Source organism: Serinus canaria, chromosome 4A, assembly GCF_022539315.1.
Source record: "Serinus canaria isolate serCan28SL12 chromosome 4A, serCan2020, whole genome shotgun sequence".
In the NCBI taxonomy this organism is placed as follows: domain Eukaryota; kingdom Metazoa; phylum Chordata; class Aves; order Passeriformes; family Fringillidae; genus Serinus; species Serinus canaria.
Window position 1 is genome coordinate 2,659,991 of NC_066318.1, and position 19,659 is coordinate 2,679,649.

Sequence of the window (19,659 nt, forward strand, 5' to 3'; positions counted from 1 at the left end):
TCCTGTGCCCAGGGTGCTGAGACGGATGTACCAAGGGGGACCCTGGGCAGGTTCCTTTTTTGCCAAGGGCACAACAGTGCCCAGAGTGCTGTGGGCAGGGACCCCTTCCAGCAGAGCAGGGTGCTCAGAGCTCCATCCAAGCTGGCCTCAAACACAAATATCAGAAATGTTTCTCTCCTGCTGGCACAAACCCAGGGTTCTGCAGCCCCTGAGTGGGTGAGTGTCCTGCTGCCATGCCTTGGTTAGGGCAGACCTGCACTGCCACACTCTGGCCAGGGCACTTCTCTGGGAAATTTAATTTCTCTCTCTCTCTTTGGCAAGAGTCAGTTCAAACTCTCAAGGTTGTGGCCAGAACTCCTTGATCTGCACACCTTGCTCAGTCACCCCTTGGGGGTAATTCATCATCCTGTGATGGACAGAGGGGGATGAATGCACCCAAACCAGAGGGGAGATGCAGAGATCTCCCCAGAACCCCAAAATTTATCTCTTCAGTGATCCCAGTGAGTAGAGCTGCTCATAGGGCTGCATTATTCTACTGCTAAGAGGCCAAACAAAGCTCAAAGAATTCCAAGAGAGCCTTGATGAGATGGCTTCTCATCCTGCTGGTTTTAGCACTGGGAGGGGGATTTTCCCCTCACAAAGCCCTGACAATAAGATGCAGCAGGGCTGAACACAAGTGACACTGCTGGATCCATTGTGAGTGCATTGATATTTCCAGCAGGTCTCTCCTCTGTGAGGAGGAAGATGACAACAGCCCCGAGCCATTAACAGTCTAAATTAGACAGACAATGTGGCTGAAAAGTGGAATATCTCACATAAAACACGGGAGGTCAAAGCTCAGCATGGTGATGATAACTTATCTCACTTGGCTGGTAGACTTCATGGAAGAAATAAGTTTATGTATGGGCTGCCTCCTCTAATTCTCAATTCTCAGAGCTTAGGAATGATTGTTTATCTGCTAACAGCCTGCAGGGATTTGGGAAAATAGCTACAGCATAAAACTGAAAAATAATTGAAATAAATAAAGTGCTACCTGGCACCATCCTTGTTTATTCTGTGCATCTGATATTAACATTCGGATGTCTTCTGCTCGTAATACATAATAAGAAATGAAAATGTCATAAAATCAATACCTTCTAACAGCAGAGGGAAATGTCACAAATTATCTCATTCTCATTATAGTTTTCAGACAGTAATTTCACAAACCTCCAAGGGATTAGGAAAGCTGAGCATATTTTTGCCCTACCCTCAGATGTCAGTTTTATTGTACATGATCTAGGCAGCGAAGGTTCTCTGCTCCAGAAGTTAGAAATCAATTGTTTTGCCAATGAGATTCTTCTGCAAGGCTGTTAGCTGCCTTTGTAAGTGTGAAACTACCAAATTCCGTGTCCCTGCTTAAATTACTTTGCAATACAAAATACACTCCAAGCCCTGATGTGGCACAGGCTCCTGCTGGGTGCACATACGGAAGGGAGAGCTGCAATCCTAATAAATAAACTCTGCACTTCCTAAAGAAAAGAGACTTATGAAATCTGCTCTGTGTATTTAATCACTCCTCCAGGTTTTACTAGGAGGGTTTTTTTAATGAGGGAATAAAGTCTGTTTGACCCTGCCTGGATAGGAATGAGCCAGGAGGAGCTGGTCTGTCAGTGCCAGGGATGGCATGTCTGAGGGCAGAGGATGCTCTAGGTAGATGAAGGTGAACCTCAGACCTCTGGGGCCACCTGTGCATATTTCACCAAGCTGATTCACTTGGCTACTGATCCTAATCCTCTGATCAAATCACTCTGCAAACGTGGTAGCCTGATCTCAAACTGCCCTGGAGACAGCAGGCACAAACCAGCAGGGACTGCAGGGTCTGCTGCCACCAGCCACGGGCAGAGCCTGGGCCCTGCAGCCCTTGGCCCAACAAACCCTCACTCCCTACAGCACACCAGAACCAGGAGAGGCCCCTCCTGCCACAGCAGACACAACCACAGCATATTTATTTACACACAACACTCCAGGCTGGAAGGAGCCCACTGGGATCAAACCCATCCCTGACCCTCAAGGAGCCCACTGGGATCAAACCCATCCTTGATCCTCAAGGAGCCCACTGGGATCAAACCCATCCTTGATCCTCAAGGAGCCCACTGGGATCAAACCCATCCCTGACCCTGGCTGAGAGCACTCCCCAAACACTTCTGGAGCTCTGCCAGCTCAGGGCTCTCAACTTCCATCCTCTAAGAAATCTTGGGAAAGACATTTTGTAGGAGTCAAACGGGTATTTTGGGAACACCACAAAGTTTCTTACACCCAGAAAGGTAAGTCATACCAATTAACAAAAAAACCCAAAAAACAAACACCACACAGAGCCCCACCAGGAACAAGAGAGGAGCCAGGCTTTGGGGACAGTTCCAGTTATGGCTGTACTTAGGACAGAAACTGTCATTGCATGGTCTGGAAGAAGATAACACCTTCTGCCTAAACTGAAGGGTCTCTCATTGTGAAAGCCCTCCAGTTCTGACAGAGAGTGCCAAGCAGGAAATGTTGCCAACACAAATGTTATCCCAGACCTCCTCCTCAAAATATAAACCATTGTGCAGTAGCTGAAGGAATAAAACCCATGCAAATATGAAAGGCTGTGATTGGCAATGGAATCTCTTTCCCAACAAAACTTTAACCAGGGAATTCAGTAGTTGTTAGGTTGGAGGGCTCAGGAAGTTCAGATGGTTACGTCGTGTTACAAAATAAAAAAAAAGAAAAAAAAAGAAAAAAGAGGCTGGGATCAAAGACTGTCTGCAAGGGAAAGGCTCAATGTGTTACTACAGAGATAATTCACAATTTATCTGAGACCTCCAAGTACCTCTGAAGCTCAACACAGCATATCATTCCTTTGAAAAGCCCAGTTTTCAAATAAAGCCTATGTTAATAAAATATACATTAGATTATATAATTTAAAACACCAAAAAAACAACATTGAAGTAGTTTGAAAACTGGAGTCAAATTCAATACCAGGTCCTTGTTGTGCATTATCTTTTTATTACAAAGGCTCAGAATTTTAACTACAGAAAGAGCAGCAAAGGCCAATTAATTAATGTTCCAGTTTATACTCATTTATTATACTCATTTTTCAGCACAGAATGTTGTGGAACCAAATTCTAATCTCAGTCCAGCCACTCTGAGGCCCCAAGATGAAAAACTTCATAGACAACGTCTTGAATTCAAAAATGAGAATAAAGAATAAACTCTCCCCCTGCACTCAAAGAGCTGACACTCTCCAACCCACAAAATAAATTTTTTTTTTTTTTTTTCCCAGTAACAGATGTGAAAAATATACTCCTCAATCCTTCCTGGCATAATGCATTTGGAATGCACAAAAGAGAAAAATGTTAGCTAAACATAGACAAGGATGGTAGAGAGCAGAATGGCTCACAAGACGAATGTCAGATGAAAATGACAGCTGTTACAATTACATTCAGAATTTATGTTTTCCTTGCTGAAAATGAGAACTTATTTACAAACAAAACTATCTCACCATCTGAAGGAAAACAATAAACAACTGCTTTATTTTTTTTTCCAGACAAACTATTTTTTCTTTTTCAAAAAATATTGTAGGGAAATCTTTTTTCCAATTTAGATTCTTTGTTTTCATTGCTTTCAGATCACTTTTTCTTTTGTTTTAATTTCCACATAAGCCCTTCCCAGTCTCTTGTGTTTGCCAGGATTTCTGGGTCACTCTACATAGAAAGGGTCAATGGGTCCATTCCAACCCTTGGGTTTTTTTTCTCTGAGGTGATTGTGTGCTATGGAAATCAGCCCAGGAGGGAGCCCAGCTGTGGGTGCTGGCCAGGATTTCTGTGTAGGTGCCTCCTACTGGGAATTTCATCCACCAAAACCTTCCTGGGGAGTGGCACAGAGGAGAGCAGGGCCATTCCTCTCTCTGGTGCTGACATCTCCTCGATGCAGGGGAGGGAGACCCAAACCATGGCTGTGATTTCACACCTGATCCTGCCCTCCACTTCTGCCCTGTTGATGGGATTAGAGGGATGTGGCACAGAACAGAGCTGGCTCACACTACAAGGACATTTTCATGCCATAAATTCCTTCTGAGTGTGGCAGAGCTACCTCAGGGCAATGTTGTTCCATCCTTCAGGACTGCTGGATTTTTAAAAAATGTATTTTTTCTTTAATCTCAGGGTTTGGGTTGCTTAGGGATTTATTTTTTTCCCCTCTCAGGCACTGGGCAGCACATCAGCTCCAGAAATCACACCATTTCCTGACCTTTAGACTCTAAACTAAGTAAAGTTTGAACCTCTTGGTTTTCTCATTTCTCTGTATTAGTTTCATTCCCTACTTTTGATTGTATTAGAGCTATTAGAGCTCTCCTTTCACACCATAACCCCTGGATTTATCAAATTAAATGCTACTAGCAGGGTTTGGGATTTGAGCTCTGAATCTTGTTGTTGATGCATTCCAGCTGAAAGCTCAGTTATGAATCATTAGGAATCACTTAAGTCTTAATGATGTCAAGCAATTAATGACCAAAAAGACACAGCACAACATTTGAAGAGATGCACACAGCAATAAGGAAAATGTGCTTTCCTCAAGGTAGGAGGACTTGCTATCCCATAAGTGACTTTGAGTAAGCTCCTCATTGTTTCCACTGATTTTCCTTTTGAATACGACTTCTGTTACACATTAAAATAAGTAATTGGTGTTTATTTTCTGTGTGACTGACACCTGTAGAACAGGGACAGACTGGCTGTGCAATTATGTCAACACTGTGCACTGACCTTGAATTTTGAGAGAGCCAGCTGCCAGAAAAAGAAGTCTTGAATTTCATTGACTCATTAAATTAAAATCATTTTTTAGCAAAAATAATCATGGGTGAATTGCCATATGTTCTTGAAACTTAGGGGACTGGGGAGACTTTTAAATAATCAGCCTGCAGAGCTGTTCTTTTCAACTAAAAGGTTTTCAGCATTTCTCTTTCAGCTACATTGACAACCCAGTTGAACATAAAGTTCTGGAACAGCAGGCAAAACTAAGTAAAGAAATGAATGATGCTGCAAGTTGCATGCTATTCACCTAGAGAGATAAGTGAGAAGTCTGTAGATGAATAAAATATTAAGACACTAATTTAAATCCGTAAGAAAAATGCAACAGATTGCAGAAATAATTGTTTGGGTTTTTTTTTTTTTTAACTTTTATACTGATGGTTTTTCCCTGAATTAAATGAAATGCAAGTTTTAGAGTTGTTGAATGTGACTCAAGATGGAAAAATGAACGACAGAATCTGCTACAAGAGTACAAAATCTTGGTAGGAAGGAAATCCAAATGAACAGGGGCACCACCTGCTCTCTTCCAGTTCCTCACGACACAAATTATGGCCACTGAGGCCCAGACACACCAACCACAGCCCTGGGAGAAGTCAGGCACCTTGGCCCCAAACCAGAATGTTTCTCTGTGCACAAATGCTCCTTCTCCTCCACCCATCCTCCCTTGAATCTCCTGAAGCACATCAATGTACTCATGGATTTAAGGAGGCTGTAACATTATTTGTGCATCTCTGACAGAGTGAGCTCCTATAATGGTGGTGAGACTGGGACTACAGTTTAAGGAAATTCTAAAAATTTGATGGCACTTAGATAACAAGAATGAAAATCCTGCTCTCTTTCTTTTGAGATAAAAAGAGTTCTATCAAATAGACAATGAGACTTTTAGAAAGTTCAGCATTTTCTTCTGCTTTTACTACCCACTAAATCATTCTCTCTTTTGCATGAATTTGTATCATAACCAACCACATTGTACCAACAGCTAGGACACATCCATCCCTGTTCTGAGTTCTGTACTCAAATCTTGCTTTTTGCCTCATCCAAACACAATTAGTGATCTATAATCAGCAAACTTTCCCAAAAACCTGTCACAAGAGCTGACTGAGATGTTAAATGTGGCGTCACTGCTGAAGTCTTGGGGAAAACCCAAACCCAGATCCTTCATTCATTCCTAATCAGCACCATTGCTGATCCCAGGCTCTCTCTGAACTCTGTTTTCTGGGGACTCTTCCTGCTCCCATTCCAAGGCATTGCCTTGAACACGTCTGGGGAAGCACCAGCCAGGTCAGTTTGTCCTGTCCCCCAGAGGAGCTCCTGGTGAGGCAGTGCCTGCCCAGCCCAGAGCCCTCTCTCACCTGGGCTCAGCTCAGGTTTAGTTTCAGTCAGACCCCCTGGTTTGAGGAGGCTCAGCCTTTCCAGGCTGGCTCTGCACACCCATTGCTCCTTTCAGGGCAATCTCCAGGGCTGCCCATTGATCTCCTGCTTTTTGTTATGATCACTGGGAGTTCTCCTGAGTGCATTGCAAGTCCTAATGCTGGCTGGTTTCTGATAAACCACAGAGAGCTGTGCTGGGAAAAAGAGAATAGGTGATAAAGAAAATGTTATGTTTCATTAGATGGTAAGAAGATATGTCAGCTTCAAAGATGAAACCAAGATCATTATGTGAGCTTCTTTTGTTGAATAAATGATATTTAGAACAGAAATGGGAATCAGAATTTAAAAGTAGAGAAGAGAAAAATAGGGTAATTTGTTACAGAAAGGCATTATACAAAGCTCTACATTATTTATTTCTTTATAAACTCAAACTGGGTAAATGAGATATTTTGAGAAAATAAGTTGTGCCTTCTAGACTGAAGTCCATGTGCAGATTATTGGCTGGAGCTTCTTTGATCTACCTTCACCTTCAGCCAGCATCTTTTTTTTTTGAGTCAGAGGTTATCAACTTCAGCTACATTGCTGTATGGATTTTTAATTTCTTTTTCAAAAGCAAAAAATTGCCTACACAGATATTTGCAAAACAGCACCAAATTTAAGGCTGACCTATTGACAGCTGCTTCTTTCATTGTGTTGGGGAGCTTCTGTCAGAGTGAGTGACTGAGCACAAGGAAGGTCAGCAAATCCAGAGTTCTTTTAATGAAAACCACCAAATTCTTACTATCAGTTAATAAAATACTAGGTATGTTGTATAAAGTCTTACTATGAGTTAATAAAAACCTGTGTATGTTGTATATGCACCTTGCTGTATGTGCAAATATAGAGGTAAAATATTAAATAATAGATGAGAGCAACACCTGGCACTGAAGTGCTACATTTAAGTTAAGAGAGCCTTGTTGTATGAACTTGTGTCTAAAAGGAAATTTAAATTTGGTGTTTAAAATTCCAGCAGGATTCAGAACTCCAGGATGCTCAGGAGAAGCTGGAGTTGTGTCCCCCCTGCACAGGGAAAGGGAAGGCAGGAATTCACTGACAGAAACAACCAATATTTTTTTCCTGCTGAGCTCGGTGTGAGCTGGAAGGATGAGAGTGTTCCCAATTAGTTTTGCCCTTGGTTCCCTGACAGAAGGTCCCAGGCTCTCATTCCAGCTGATCAGCTGCTTAATGTTCTGCATCAGAACCTGGAGCTGCCATCAGCACCACGGAGGGCCTCAAAGAGCTTTGGTCCATCAATGTAAAACATGACCAAATATTAATTACTGCAGTTAGCCTGCCTAAAATGTACAAAACTCTGAGGAAAAAACTGGGTTTTTTTGCTATTATTATTGATGTGCTGGTTTAGAGTTCTTGAAGGCGAACACAGTGATTTTAAAACCAGACTGAATTCTTGTACACCTCATCATTATCTCAGATTTATCTCTTTGGAAACTAGGATTCACCTAAAATGTAAACCCACAGGTGTGCCCTCAATCACTTCAAAATTATTTTTAAAACCATCTTGAAAAATCAAGTTACAGCATACCAGATTTTCTGTTAGAACAAATCCAAACTAAACCCCAGAACTACAACAAAAATCAGAACAAGCCTGTGGACAGATAAGGTTCAGTAGAGCAAAACTTAATCTAAAGAAGTATCTGCTTACCCCGACAGTCTCTTCCTTCTCTTGCTGTTTTTTCTCCCATTTTTCTATTATTTTAGAAGCTCTATCTTGCTCAGTCTTGCCTGAAAAGCCACTCGAACCAAAGCAGTATTTCTGTGCCTGAATATTCCTGTGTAGGTATATTTGGTACCTCTCCACATGACAGCTTGTATTTCATCATTAATAAAAACGTAATAGGAATTGTAAATGACTTGTTAATTAGTTGTTGCTGAAATTCTGTATAGCATTTTGTTGTATTGGAGAGTCACACCTCTCACACTCAGCACCATTCTGGGCCCAGTGGGGCAAATGGGAAAATGGGATCACCTCTCCTCACCTCTGCACTAATTATCCTCTGTTTAATACCATCCAATCCCCAGGAAGGTTTTTAATAGTTTCCTACTTTATTTGGAGTCAGGTACAGGTAATTAGGAGTACAATTGTACCTTGATTTCTTTTGCACGTTGGCCAAAATTTCCAGGGAAAACACATAGAAAAAATGTTATTTGAAACCAGGCAATTTCTGTTGGGGAGCGATGTCCTGAGTAACAGTCCCAAATTATTCAGAATTCAGGATCTGCTGGATATGGCTGAATGTAACTAAAGATTAAAGGGGGAAAATGGAATGCAAGGTGCTGAAAAAATTCAAAAAAGTGAACGGCCAAAGGATTCTTTCCCTCTGATGCAAGATATGTAAGGGTGAATTTTGTAAATTGCTCTTGAATTAAGGAAAACAATGGAAGGTGAAGCAGCTGGGACAATTCTTTGTGCCAGCAAACTCCTAAATCCCACCCAGTTCAGCATGGATAATTCACTCTGCTATCCCTGAATAATACACATTGCTGCTTAGTACAGAAAAACCCACAGCATGCAACAAAAGCAACAAAACCACACTTGAAACCTTTATCTACGTGGGCCAGGGATTTCACAAAATGGTAACAAACCCACAGTCTTTAAAAAGGGTTTTCTTACTGGCTGTGAAATATTCACAGAAATAGCGAAAATTTTAAAACAACTTATCCCTTCAAGAAAAAAAATCCACCAAAACTAAGTTATGCTAATTCTATTTTAGGTGCTTGACTGGGTAGACAATGTAGGTTGCAAAAAAACCAAGCTGAAATCCTTGTTTATCCCAACTCCCCATGAGGGGAAAAAAAACCATAAAAGAGCTTAAAGCATATAAAGTGTGACTTAGTCTGCTTTGAGGTATTTTAATTGCAATCCTTAAAGCCTTGCTCAGCAGCTCTCTAGACATCTGAAGTTCAGAAGCCATTTTCCTAGGGAATTAGAGTTTTGCCCCTGCAAGTACCTGAAATATCTGAGCCTGGAGCGCTCTTGGCTCCTCAGTTTGCACCAAACCCTTGGCACGGCTGGTCCTGACTCTGTGAAGGGCCAGTGGCTGCACTCCTGCCACAGATCTTGGGTCTGACTTTAAGAAGTGCCCTCCAGGTGAGTTTGAGCTGAATCCCCATCCCCACCCCAGGAGGAACCAAACACGAAGAGCTCAGGAGGGAAAGCGCGAGAGGCGCTCGCTATTTCTGCTCTCACGCACGCGCCTTCCCTCTGAGCTGGAACCCTTCCTGCAGCCAGAAAACAAAACCACTGCTGCCACAAACCATGTGCACAGGACCTGGAGAGATGAGAGAGCGTTTTTATCTCAGCTCCTATCTCAGGCTGGAGAGAGAAGCAGAAAAGGAAGAGGCTGTGCTGTGCCACAGCCCAAGATGTTCTGTTCCACACATGGCTTTGGGAATATTGGAAGAATTCAAGCACAGATTCATGAGTGAAATTCTCCATTTCACTCATCCACATATTTCAGGGTTATTCGGTTTGCAGAAAGGAATCAGAAACCCATGGGATGAGTGAAATGGAGAATTCCCTTAACTGTTGTAATGGAGAATTCCATTTCAACAGTTAAGGGAATTCTCCATTTCAGGGAATGGAATTTAAGGGAATTCTCCATTTCACTCAACCCATGGGATGAGTGAAATGGAGAATTCCCTTAACTGTTGTAATTATTTGCCAATTTACAAAGTCAGTCTTTACTGACTTTGTAAATTGGCAAATAATTTTATAGGGAGCCATTAGTTTATTAAAAGTTAGCCAGTCCACAGCCTAGTGACCAAGAAATCACCAGGCAAACTGAGTTTGTGTTTTCCAGAAGCCAAAGAAAACAAAATCACTTCTCAAACAATTCAGCAGCAGCAGAACATTTTCCTGTTGCCTCAAGTTACCAACAGAACAAAACCACACTGTGACTTCTTTAACACATCCCAGCTCCAGTGTTTGCCTTCAGAAAACAACAGAAAGATGCATGTATATTTTTCAGCAGCTGAATCTTGTTATCATTTTTATAAGGTCACATACTGAACACAGGAAATTGAAATCCCTGTGGAGCAAAATGTTGTTGCAGGTGTGCTTATTCTAATGTAGGTTTTCTTTGGTGCTCTTTTTTTTTTTTTTTTGTTATTTTGGAATTGATTTGACATTCTCCTAATACTTCATTCTTGAAAATATAACCTTTTTCTTTAGAGCTGTTGTTGTTTGAGCTGCTTAATATCTTAAAAACAACACTCAGATTTGTTTCATCTGATGTTCAAATTCCATCCAGAGAATGTTGTCTAACTCTGAGCCCTGTAATGTCTGATACAAAATATCTCCACTGCTAAAACTGGATGAGACACAGGGTTAAAGTTTTCTCCAAAGTTCATCAAAAGACAAAGAATATTTTAATCTTTTCTGACTTAGCTTTATTGTTTCACTGCTTCCTTTTCCTCTTCACTACTTCAAAAATTACTCTGCTGTGATAGAAATTCAGTTTTCTGCTAAATGGGCTTGCTATGTATATCCTGAAAAACTATTTACATTCATTTATAATCACTGAGGAGACTTGATAAGTGCCTTTCACTCACAATCAGGAACCATGCATTTCCCCCAGAACAGCAGTGGCTGCTGGGATAATTTTTCCAGTCACATTCCAGCCAAATTATTTGAGCTACCACAGGTAAACTCATGACCCTCATGTGATTGAGCATGCCCAGGTCACCAAAGCCAGAAGAACACACAGTTCTTAAGGGAAAAAATAGATAAATAAACATCATTAATTAAACACTTCTAACTTCCAATAGAGTGCTTGTTGCTCCTTTTATAAAGGCAAATTAACTTTCTGGAATGGGATATCATCTTTTCATCTTGGGATCAGCCTGGAGAGTGAGGGTCTGACACCGTTTTCCAGCAGCTAAAGACAGTGAGGGAACTGAGCCCATCCTCCACCCCTTTCAAACAACACAAAATTAGTCAACCTAATTTAATGTCCATTTCTCACCCCTCCATCAATCTGTCCAAGAAGTGTGAACTAAAAGAAAGGATATTCATAATGGATGATCAAGTTATGATCAATACTAATGCAAAATTTAGCATCTGATTTCAAACTGATAGAAGGAGAAAAGAGGTGAATAATACATGAAGTTCCTCCTCCATGAGTGCTGCTTCACACCCTTGAAGATGGAAAATGTGTTCATTTAAAACATAACCCTCAAGAACTGCAAAGATTTTTATCCTTAGAGAGTTCAGACAAGGTGAGAACCCATCCAGCCCAGAAGCAGAGTTAAAAGGAATTAGAATCCCACACCAGAAGGAAAAGTGTTGATGCTCTTTGGGTTTAGATACGCAGGATGGGCACAGGCAGCACTGAGCACAGGAACCCTGCTCTGCTGCAGCTTCTGAAATTATTAATGAGCTGCAGGACTCAGGCTGTAATTGAATTAATTATAATTAATCAAATTTGCCTGACTCCAGTGAAAGGCATCCAGGATCTGGATGGGCACAGTTTTTTATCACTTTGATGTGCAGTTTGGGTTTTTGACTCCTTTGGGACATTCAGCTGACCCAACCCTAATCAACTAACCATTAGATGGATATTTTTAGGTTTTTTTCTCTAGTTACTGAAGAGTAGAAGCCAGGTTTTCTCCCTGCTTTAGATTGTTCATTTTGGACCCTCTGGGGTGAGATCTCCTCTAGATTTTCTTCAGTTCTACCTGAGATATTAGGAAGGAGCTTAGACAACAGCCTCAGACTAGTTCAGGTGATTGGTATCAGCTGAGGTGTTTAACAGCAGTGTTAGACATCTGAAACAAGTAGAATTTGTCAAGGTGTATTAAACAAAACCTTTTTCTCACATTTCAATTCTAAAAATAAACTGCACTCAGTGTAAATCCCACCACGTTCATACAATATTAATTGGATAATTCCAGGGCTTTTTCCTTTCCCGAGTCCTATATCAACATCAATCATTTGAAAAACAGGGAGTAAAAATAAAACAACTGAGACAATGAGGGAAATGGTCTTGATTTAGCACTGCCTTGGAGAAAGTTCCTCAAACACTCACAGACTGTCAGAAAATACATCCTGTAAGTGGTTTCCCAGGTTAGACAGAATAAGTCCATTTTATCCTTTCAATATAATGCTATTTCTTCCAATAATGATAGCTGTGGCAATTTTTATCTTCCATCCTGTTATTGAAGGAGGATTAAGATATTTCTAATGCCATACAAGCACTCTTTGGGAAAGAGTGATGGTTATTAAAAAAAGTGCTCTAAAATGAGATGATTCTGAGGTGTCAGGATCCACGTCAAACAGACAAGGGCTGGGGGATGCTGAGCTGCTACTGGTCCAGACATCTCCTCAAATGGAAGCAATTTTCTTTGAGGACAGAAAAAAAGAAATAATCATGGAACAAAAATACCCCAGAATATTGACCTTCAGCTCTCTGTCAGGTTTAGTTGATTGGATGAATTTAGTCCAGGAAAGGCTTAACAAAATCCTCCACTCCACATTCTTTACCACTGGGAGGACAGGGAAGTGATCATTTCACCACTTTACCAATTCTTGCAGTGTTGTAATCTGTTGGATTTTGGGATTTTTTTGGATGTAAATGGAGCAGAGTTATTATTTTCAGTTTTTAATTTGCTTTTTGCTCCTTACAGGTTTATTGCATGAAAGTGAAAGCTGCTGCATCTTCCCAAAAGTGCATAACATTGCAATGAGCTAAAAAGCAAGTTGCTTGCTACTTGAAATGCTAAATAAATGGCATTTGTGTGACTCCAGTGGATGCTGAGCTGCCTGCCAGGCACCACTCAGCTTTCATTACTGTAAATCATCGCTTGGAAAGCTGCTGAGAAATTCAATTGTCTTCTGAAGGCTGGGAGGGGCATCTGGGGAAGGTGACAGTGCCAAGGTTGCTGTCAACACCACCCAAAGCACATTTTGGAGAACGTGCCTCACCTCAGGACAGGACAGAGCTGCTGCTCTGCCATGGCCCAAAAGCTGAGTGAGGAAGGCAGGAGCTCTCCTGGCTGTCCCTCCTTATTGTATTTGCTGGGTCTTTCGTGGCAGGAAGGAATGATGAGTTTGATTCTGTGTTTTCAGAAGGGTAGCTTATCACTTTATGATATTATAGTATAGATTTTAAACTAAACTATACCAAAGAATACAGAAAGGATACTTATAGAAGGTTAAGAAGATAATGAAAACTCCTGACCCATTCCAGATTTAACCCTGATTAGCCATTGAGTCAAAACAATTCACAGAAACACCACCTGTTATTAAACCATTTCTAAACACATTCTAAAAGAAGAAAACACAGGAGAAACTAATCAAATAATGATTGTTTTCCTTTTTCTCTGAAGCTTCTCAGCTTCCCAGGAGAAAAATCCTGAGCAAAGGGGTTTTTCAAAGATGAATACCACACCCTGCTAGGCTGGCAGTCCAGGGGAGCACAGCCAGCCTGGTGTGCTGAGTGAGGGATCCCCTGGCACCACCAGGGCTGGTTTGCTCTTGATTTGGTTGTAGGAGAGCAGGAGGGAGAGTGCCTGGTGTCCCAAGGGCAGGGCTTGTCCCTCATGTGTAACTGCTGGGGGCTGAGCTTGGACATTTCTAGAGAGAGAGAGAGACAATTCTCCTCGAGCTCACTGCCTTGAAGGGCTCAGGACTGTGCACCAACACCAGCTGGAACCTCTCTCACCTGGAGCTCCTCCCTGCTGCCCCACAGCAGCTCCAGGGGATGGTCACACACCCCACATCTGTAATAAAGCATTCTCATCACCTGCCTGGAGAGCCAAAGCCAACCCCAGCAGGTCACACACAGCCCCCAAGCACAGCACAACCCCCAGAGATGCACAGACATTTCTGTTTCACAGGCACAGCACAATGGAATATCAGCAGCCACAGTGGAAATGTGGGCATGGGGCTGTTTTATCTTTTGTGTACAGCAAGGCTGCCTTCATTCTCTCTCCACAAACATTTCTGATTGTGCAGCCTGCCCAGCACAGGGCTCCAGCACTGCTGCAGAGGGTGTGCATGCACAAGGCTGTGATTCCTGCACAGACAGAACCTCTCAGGCTCTTTCAAATGCAAAAGACTCCCTTCATTTCACCCTAACTCAGGTTTAATAAACACTTAGATCCCTGAGACTGGGTTCAGTTCAAGTTCTCTGTAGCTACAGCCTGAAATATTTATAGCTGATATTCAGAGTTTTCCCCACATTTATATCCTGCTATTTGAGAGATGTTTGCATTTTCAAAGAAAACAGGGCTACCTGTGTTGAAGATCTATTCAACACATAAAAGAATAAATTTCCCAGGCTGCTGCTAGAAATATGACTGGCAGAAGAACAAGTGCATTGTGGAAATCTAAAGAGGTAAATTTTCATAGAACTATTCAAGAAGCAAAATGAGTGACTAGAACTAGATAGAATTTTTTTTTCTTTTTACAGAGAATCTTTGCAAACTTTTCTTAGCTGCAAATATAATAGGAGAACACCAAGACCAACAGAGGTATATAGGATTACACAATGGATCATTAGATTATTTAAAACCATATTTTTTTAGATGTTGCCTAGAAAAATTAAAAATATGAATCCAAGCTCTCTTGTAAAATCTTAGATTTTATTAATTGAGATTTACAATGAGAACTTGGACTGCCAAAAGAGAGATAAGATTAAAAAAAAAAAAAAACCAAACAAAAACAAGATTCAGCCTCTCCTATTCCTCATTCTCCAAAAATTTGCCCTCTGATGTGTTTCTCACAGGGAGGGAGCCCACACAAGGCAGAACTCCAATCCTGCACAAGCAATCCTGGCAGATATAAAGCCTTGCCTTCCCCCATCTCTCCTCCCCTACAGCCCCCTCTCTTCTCCCCAGCATTAATTTGATTTTCCCTTTGTCCTGTGTCAGTCACAGCTCTTCATTGCACACGGGTTTTTTAACCCTTCCAACCACACAAGTCCAGAAATGCCCTCAATGTTTCTGCCTCCCACTGTCCCTGCAATTTGATCAAAGCATTGACCCCACAAGCCAAAAATTCCATCTGAGCAGATCCTTTTATTGCTCCTCTCCTGAAATCAACTCGTATCACTCCAGAGCCTCTCAAGTTCTCTCTGAAATTTTGTATTTTTTCCAGGTAAATTGGCATTTTCTGCTTGTTTCCTGGTTCTCATATAACCACATGACACGTGAAATTGGCTAATAAATAGCATTTGAACTTATGTTAAACAGAGGGGAAACACCTTGCACAAACATTTGTTTTCTGATGAGTTTGATTTGAACTATTGTGTCACAGAAGTAATGAGAAGTCCTCAAAGATCAAATATTTTGCTTTATAGGACAGTTGGAGAAGTGGGCTTGATTTTTTGTCCAAACTCCATGCATAATGATGAATTGCACTTTAATATAAACTACATTTTTAAAGAAATTAGACTTTTATGGAATTGCAGCTTTTTTATGAATCAAATTCATTTGTTAATCCCCTTTGACTCAGCAGTGTTTGTATGTTAAACCTCAATTAAAAAATAAATCTTTTCAAAAAATTTGATTTACTAAGGGGAATCCTCCTGAATCTCTTGGGACATTTCCTGTGCAATCAGATCTCCAAGCCAAAGGAAGTAGGATCTCAAACAGGGAAAGTGAAATTTTATCAAAGAACATTTTATAGGATGTGAACATCCACCTCTCCAGGCAGAGCCTGCCCTTCACATCCCTTTATGATGGTTTGGGGCTGAACCCCACAGCTGGAAAGTGCCTTTCCAGGGCTGCCTGAGCTGGGGAACATTTATTGTTATTGTTTTTTTTCTTCCCCTGTCTCTGGCAGGAGGACAAGTTAAAGGAGAGCAGGAATTTCAGAGAGCTCCCTGCTCCACATTTCTTTGTCCCTTCACTCATCCTGCTCCCCTGGGTCCCTCCAGAGCTCCAGCAGGGGATGTTCCCAGCTCCATCAGACACTGCCCATGGATACTCAGAGCTCCAGCAGGGGATGTTCCCAGCTCCATCAGACACTGCCCATGGATACTCAGAGCTCCAGCAGGGGATGTTCCCTGTTCCATCAGACACTGCCCATGGATACTCAGAGCTCCAGCAGGGGATGTTCCCTGTTCCATCAGACACTGCCCATGGATACTCAGAGCTCCAGCAGGGGATGTTCCCACTTCCATCAGACACTGCCCATGGATACTCAGAGCTCCAGCAGGGGATGTTCCCACTTCCATCAGACACTTCCCATGGATACTCAGAGCTCCAGCAGGGGATGTTCCCAGCTCCATCAGACACTTCCCATGGATACTCAGAGCTCCAGCAGGGGATGTTCCCTGTTCCATCAGACACTTCCCATGGATACTCAGAGCTCCAGCAGGGGATGTTCCCTGTTCCATCAGACACTTCCCATGGACACTCAGAGCTCCAGGAGGGGATGTTCCCACTTCCATCAGACACTTCCCATGGATACTCAGAGCTTCCCTTCCCAGTTCAGCATGGAGAAGGGTTGGTGGGTCTCCCAGGAGCAGCAGGATTCTCTCAAGGGACTGATATATATAAATATCCATGCTTAACAAACCCAAAATTTCATAGTCCACAGTAAAATATAAACAGCAAAACCAGTGCCATGAACTGCTGATGCAGTATGTTTTTAAGAACACATAGCTAAGCAACATATTTACCCATTCTACCAGCAAAACTGAAATAGAAATTGACTGCATGAATCCTGTGTGTAAAACTCTCATGTAGTTTCAAAACTTCCTTCTCCAAACAAATGCTAAGATTTTTAACAGCTTTTCTGAAGCAATAACTGCAAAGAATTTCAATCCATTTTGGATCCCAATTCTATTTCCCCCCTAACTTATCTTTCTTCACCTACTTTATTCCTCACACTCCCAATTAGTGAGCTCTCCCTTAAAGTTGTCAATCCAGAAAAACACACAAAACAAAACATACACCTTAACTTAGAAGTCCACCCAACTGGAAATTTTCAGGTTTAAGAGACAAAAAACAAATCCAAAAATTAACTTTCCATTTTCCTCTAGCATTTCACCTATCCTGAGCTGAAACATTGTCAGACAAACACAGCCAGGTCCCAGCCAGCCAGCCCTAGCAGACAGCACCCACTCAGAATTAAGAAGTCCTTAGTAAAAAACACAGCTTGATGAAATCAGAGTCCTAAAAACTGAGGAAATTCTCTTATAAATCAGGATTTCTGCAGCAGGGTACACTTCTATTAATTTTAGGCAGGAATAAGAGCTCACTATTTAGAAATACAATAAAGAAATATCTGAAAAGGGACCACAGAAAACTCACCACTCTCAGAGCTGGAGCTACAGGAAGAATTTTCCAGCCTACTCCCCCTCCATGGGGTTTTTATGGGATTGGAGCAGGTGTGTGGGCTTGGGCTGGGGACACTCAGGTGAGGGGAATATTCTGGTACTGCTGGAAAACGACTGCAATCAGGGAGATGATTGTGAGAGCCTGGAGCTCCCAGAAACTGCAGCCTAACCACTGAAATTAACACCATTATTTCAAATTAAGAAGCATTAAAATAATATTACACTGGCAAATTGGTGACCCAGAGAAATTAAAAGAAAACTGCATGGAGCTACTTTGAATAAAGTCAATAATAAAAGAGATTTCTCCAAAAATTTCCCTAAGCCATCTAGCCCCCATCTAGCTAGGTGTTCCTGAGAGTGCAACTGGAAATCAGGGATGGTGTCAGGGTGTTCCTGAGAGTGCAACTGGAAATCAGGGATGGTGTCAGGGTGTTCCTGAGAGTGCAACTGGAAATCAGGGATGGTGTCAGGGTGTTCCTGAGAGTGCAACTGGAAATCAGGGATGGTGTCAGGGTGTTCCTGAGTTCCCTGCCCTGAAATGCAGTGGAACCACTGGTTCAGCAGATATTTTCCACCAGAAAAGCAGCTGTGACATTTCCCCATCTCCATGGCACAGATTACTTCCTTCTGTGTGAGCACTTCCCAGCCCAGCTCCTTTTTTATTTTATAATAACTCATTTGTAGAGCTAAGTCTAAAATGGTCACAACATTCCACATAAATATAAGGGAGATACATAAAATTACTTTTCCCTATCTGCTTCAGCTGGGAATTTCATGCCAATCTGCTGCTGGCCAATATCCTCCCACAGATTGCATTTGTGGTAAAGTGGATCTTATATTTCCACAGCTGCAATAAATTGGTTTTGTCCAAGCCATTTTCTGTACCTTTAAACTCTCCCTAAACATCCCAACCAACTATATCTGTGGTTTGCCCTTGCAATTTAAAAAAAAATTTAAAAAAAGATCTGAGCAACAGTCTGAACTAAAAAAAGGACAGAATTTTAATCTAAACAGGTGTTTTTTGAATTATAAACTGTGAAAGAAAACTTAGCAATGTAATTAAATCCAAATTATCCAATTTCATGCCTATTAATACTATGAAGTCGAATTGTTTCTTAATCTGCTTTGAAGGGTTGTTTTGATATTCAAATTGCCACTACAGAAGAAATGTGGGTGTTTAAGAAGATATCAAGTGGACTTCTGCTGAGGCACCAGAATTCTCAGGATCTTGTGACTGGATGTGGAATACTCAGCATTTTGCAGGGAGCTTGGATTCCTGAAAGCATTTCTCAGCTGATGGGACTGGAATGAAAAGAATAAATATTTAGAACATGCACAGAGGAAGAATTTTTATAAATAGAGCCCAGTGATTAAAGGCAAGATGTTTGTACTGTTTGACAGCTGAAACTTCCAGCTCTGTGTGCAGCCTTTGGAAATCAGGCATGGCAGCAAGAGCAAGAGCCACTGGATTATTTTAGGAATAGCAGGGGCTAATTAGGCTAAATAATACCAGTTTAGTCACATTTCAAATGTGGATTTTAACTTAACAAAAATGTCTTGGAGGAGAAAAAACGGGATAAATTTTGTGAAGGACAGAAAGAGGATTTTATGGCTTTTGGCCATATTAAATGAAAGTTTTTAATAATAAACATGATGCCATGAGCCCCCTGTGCAGTCACAGGCAGCCAAGGTACCAAAGGGATGGGGTACAGGAACCCTGACCTCCTTTTAAACTCAGTTATCCTTGAAGTGTTAAATGATTCAATTGTTCACCTTTGAGCATCTTGAAAATTTTCTGTAATAAACAAATTTTTGTTTATTTTGTTTATTTGCTTTGTAGCCACAGCACCCACCACAAGTTCTCAACATCAGCTCATATTTTCTGTGTGCAGGAAATTCTTTACCTGTCACAAAAACCTGGATTGGAAATTTTAATTCTTCAAATTTGATTTTTTTTTTTTTCCCTAGAGGGGAAGCAAATTTTCAGTTGTAAAATGAAAGATGCTGCAAGAGTGAGATCCATCATCTTGGTAAACTACATCTGACCAAGATTAACTTCTGAATTAATTTAAGATTTGCAGCTGGAGACAAGTGCAATACCCTTAAATGCAGGTTATATCTGG